General features: G+C 59.7%; 1 long non-coding RNA gene across 1 annotated transcript; it reads right to left on the bottom strand.

Moving 5' to 3' along the window:
- Positions 1-1,150: 1,150 nt before the first annotated feature.
- LOC113222248 lies at positions 1,151-4,444 on the bottom strand. Its single transcript, XR_003308303.1, has 2 exons — positions 4,230-4,444; positions 1,151-1,563 (listed from the first exon to the last, which is right to left on the bottom strand). It is a non-coding gene; the product is annotated as an uncharacterized LOC113222248 (long non-coding RNA).
- Positions 4,445-4,464: the final 20 nt, after the last annotated feature.

Genomic DNA, 4,464 nt, shown 5'->3' with positions numbered 1-4,464 from the left:
ACCCAGGACTGAAGCAGCAGATGGGTGCCTGATTCCTTATCATCAGAGCTCCACTCACTGGCAAGTCTCTCTCTGGGCCTCAGTTTCCCCTTCCATTGAACGAGGGGCTTGGGGGATACCAAGGAGGGGTAACAGCTTAGTGAGGATGGCAGGTTTCCTCTGGGGAGATGAACACGTTTTGAAACTACATGGCGTGAGTGGCTGCACAGGACTGTGAGTGCACAAATGCCACCACATTATTCACATTGGAATAGTTAATTGCATGCGATGTGAATGTCACCTCATTTAGTGTTTAAAAGAGGGGCCTGGGAGAGTGCAGTGTATGTGAGAATCACGTGGGACACCCACAGTCTCTGAACCTCGGTTTCCTTGCCGTAAACTGGCAAAGAGACCGTGTGAGCTGTGTTCCCTGGGGCCAAGAGATTCCAAGAAGGAAAAGCTGGAATTTCAGGGAGTGGGATGAGGGACGGGGGCCAGAAGGGGAGGGGGCCTGTGGGGACGGCATAGGGAGCAGCCCAGATAAGGCTTTCAATACTGGGTAGCAGCATCTACACAGACGAAGATTCCTGCATCTCAGTTCCTGCAGGGCTGACCGGTGGCCAGAGGTGGGACTGGCCAGGTTCGGCCCAACCAAGTCTGGGAGCAGAGGACACTGAGTTGAGGGATCCCCACGGCTACCCTCACTGGCCTGTGGCTCTCCTGACACCACAAGAGAGGTCCAGGAGCTAACCTTGGGTCCTAATGGGGGACACCTTCCTGGCAGCAAGCTGGCAGGGTGGTGTGGTGGTCAGTGTACTAGGCTCTGGGTCTCTGCCCCTACCTGCTGTGTGACGGTGGGCGAGACACCTAACCTCTCTGTGCCTCTGTTTCTTCAATGGCAAACGGGCACTAGCAGCCCCCACATGCGGGCACAGTGGCCTGAAGGATAAAGGCAAGGGCGGCATGAGACCTACAGCAAAAGCTCTGAGCAGGGAGCTGCCCAGGGAGTTCTACCACCATCTCCCCTCTGGCCGAAAAGGAAACCGAGGCTCGTGGTGACCTGTCCCAGGTCTGTTGGACTCAGGGTCCTTCTCATCCCCAAGATCAGAGGGCTGTCACCAGGGAAGGAGCTGCCCCTAGACACCGCCCAGGAAGCAAACAGGGAAGGATGCCCTGGGGAATTCAGGATGTTATTGCAAAAAAAATACTCATTGCTATTTGAACCCTGCTTTACATGCCTCCATTTCCCAGAAAATGAGCCACGGGGGACACCAGAAGAGGCAGGAGACCATCCTCCTTGCACAAAACCCACTCCGTTGGATGCTGTCCTCAGCGAGGGTGGCTGGGGCCAACCAGGGGGCCCACCCGCAGAGTGGCAGAGGAGGCAGGTTGACCCTGCAGACATTGAGCACTGTGGCGAAGGTCCTGGCCTTCTCATAGAAGAGCGACTTCTCGCAGTCCAGGAGGAAGTTGTGGGAGATGGTGGCCGGCCGCGTGTAGGTCTTCAGCTGCGCCCTTCCTGTTGCCCAGGTCCACGGCGGCTGCCAGTACCAGCTGATAGTACCCGGCTGCATGAAACCGTTCCTGAAGGGGACAGGCCATGCTCAGCAAAAGGGGGACTCGGAGCCTGCCTTTCCAGAGGCTGCTCCCATCTCGAGGTTATTCCACATGTCCAGCCAATGCTGGCTCACCCCGTGAGCCCTGAAGCCTGTAACACTGCTGTGGTCTCAGCTGCAGGAGGTGGGGACAACCCTGAAACCTCTGGAAGCCTTCCTGACTATCCCTATGCTCCACTCACCCCAAGCCTCTTGCCCCAGTCCCCCCCTCTCTGCAGTCAGTGGCTGCTTTCCCCGTGGGTGAGGACAGGGCAGATCCTGCCTGCTCTGGGAGTTCCATGCAGGACCGGTGGCTCCAAGCCACAGCAGGGGCACGGCATTGAGTGACGCAGGCTCCCCTCTGGCCCCTGTCCATGCTGACCATTTCCAGGCCCTCCACAGGCCAGGCCAGGTACAAAACCATCTCACAGGTGTCCTCCCTGGCAATGTTCCCTGAACTATTGACGGAGTGTGACTCCCCAGACATCCACTCCCATTGTCAATGCATCTTTGGCTCAAACTCATCATCCCTGGGTTGGGATGCTGCCTGCTAGACCTCCACCTTGACCCTCCCATCTCCCTGCCAGCTTCTCCCCAGGTGCCTCCTCCACATGGGGGACGCCCAAGGGACCTCTCTAGGACCCAGGCCTGGCCTGTCCCTCTTCAAGACGGCTCCCAGGGCCAAGGACAAAGTCCAGGATGCAGCAGTCCATTCCCTCACTGCCCCGCCCCACACATGGAGCAGGGGCGTGAGAAGGTCCCGAGTCACTGCAACTGCTCATCCAATGCCCCCCGGCCCAGCCAAACACTGGACTCTGTGCTGGGTGCATGGCTGAGCCTAACATCTTTGCTCCCAGTCTGAGGGAGCTGGGACTGAACACTGACCACAAAGGTGGCCCGGGTGGGGCAGAGGGAAGCCCAGGAGCTTGTGGGGGCCCAAGAGACCCCTGACTCCACCGGGGGTGGGAGGCAAGGGCTTCCTGAAGGGGTGGGGCTTCCTAACTACACAGGAAGCAGCCAGCAAAAGCATATGTCTCTGCGTGTCCCTATGCGTGTTTGTGTACCTGTGTGTGTGCGCGCGCCTGTGTTTGTGTGCCTTACTGTGCGTGTGCCTGTGTCTGTGTGCATTTGCGTGTGCATTTCCATGTGCCTGTAGTGTGTGCAGCAGCTAGTGAGTGGCAGGCTGAGCCAGGACACACCTAATCCACCCTATTCCAGGGCTCACTCTCATGTGTAGACTAAAGGGGACCCCATTTTAGAGGCAATCGGCAAGAATGCCCATTTACCCTGCCTCTCCGCCAGCCTGCCAGGCCCCATCCAGCCCAGCTTTCTCTCCCACTCCTCTGGGCCCCGGGTCCAGAGCCTCCTATACAAGGAGGAGGGTGTGGCCTTGGAAAGACGGCCGCCCTTGGGGAATTCCGAGGGGGCCTCCCTGGGGGAAGCTGGCCTGGGCTGACAGCACCGTCACGAGGAGGCCCAGAGGGCTGTGCTCGAGAAGGAGGTCTCTGCCCCTCGTCCTCAACCATGGACTTTGGCCTCTCAGGTACTACTTGGCCGTTTCTTTCCTCCTGGGCAGGCGGAGTGGGCGGCAGGCTTGACCAAGAGAGAGAAAGGGCCACTTCTGGGAGGCTCGTCCCGTGGTCCGCGGTGAGCAGCGTCCCTCTGGGCCTGACACCTGGCACCTCCCTGTCTGGCTGGGACTTGCGAGGCCACAGGGACCGCTTCTGACCACCAGGTGTCGCCAGCAATGGGCGGGGACCTCCCGGGCAGCCCCAGGCCTGTGGTGAGGGATACGGGGTGGGGTCTTAGGGCTGCCCCAGCTCCTCATGTTGTTCTAAGGCCCCCAAGATCTCGCTCCCTGGACTGGAGCGCCCTGGCCCCTCAGCCCATAACGAGCACTGACACGGTGCCTGTGCGATGCAGAGGAGGAGCTGGCTAAGTCTGCCAGTCCCAGCTCTCCACCCCTGCAGGGCTGGGGGCAGAGGGAGCACAGCACCTCCCCTCCAGACAGACCTGACCCAGCAAGGTGTCAGCCTGGCTGGCTGGGGCTGCTCCCCACTGCACCTGCTGTGAGCTGGGATTCCCGTCTGTGAACCCGATGGTAAGACACCGGTGCCACCCCACCCTTCCTGGGTGATGTGAAGATTCCAGGTGTCTCGGGACTCCAGGAAGGAGTTGCTCTGTGCAGGCTGGTACCCTGGGCAGGCTTTCTAGAGGAGGCACCGGGATTTTTGTTGGATCTTGCATCGTGGATTCAATGTGAGGATGATGCCGTCCTCCAAAATGTCCTTCTCCCGACCCTGTTTTCTTTGTTAAATGTAACTTGACACTTGACTGTCAAGACTCAGTTTGGTGTCACCTCCTCCGGGAGGGTCCCCCTGACTACAATCCCCCTTCTTTACCCAGAAGCCACCATTGCCCACTCGTGTGTCAGCCTCCCTCGTTGAGACTTGAGTTCTTGAGGGTGGGGCCTGGCCAGCTTGGGAGCTGGGTTGTATCTGCTAACCTTGCCGGCTCCTCTAGCTGGGTGCAGAGCTCCAGGGAAGCCACTGGGCCATTCCTAAGGAAGGCGGGAACCCAGACCCCTGGAATCTGGGTGGAGATCCCACTCCAAGGGGGCCGGGAACACCCAGAGCCCTGCCCCTCCCCACCAACCTTCAGGTCGTAGACGATGTCACCGAGCACCAGGTACACCTTCACGTAGTAGAGGGACTCCTCCTCGAACTCCAGTGGCGAGTTGCAGAGCTACAGGGCCTTGAGGTAGAAGTGCTCCGCCTGCTTGCCATGGCCCAGCCGGTGGTGCAGGGCGGCCAGCCGGTAGTAGGCCACGCGCTCTTTCAGCTGGTCCCCTGGGGTGTAGGCCAAAGGGGCAGGTGTGAGGACGTGGCTC

Source organism: Piliocolobus tephrosceles, unplaced genomic scaffold (genome assembly GCF_002776525.5).
Source record: "Piliocolobus tephrosceles isolate RC106 unplaced genomic scaffold, ASM277652v3 unscaffolded_30035, whole genome shotgun sequence".
Taxonomy (NCBI): Eukaryota; Metazoa; Chordata; class Mammalia; order Primates; family Cercopithecidae; genus Piliocolobus; species Piliocolobus tephrosceles.
This window is presented reverse-complemented; position numbering and strand designations above follow the sequence as displayed.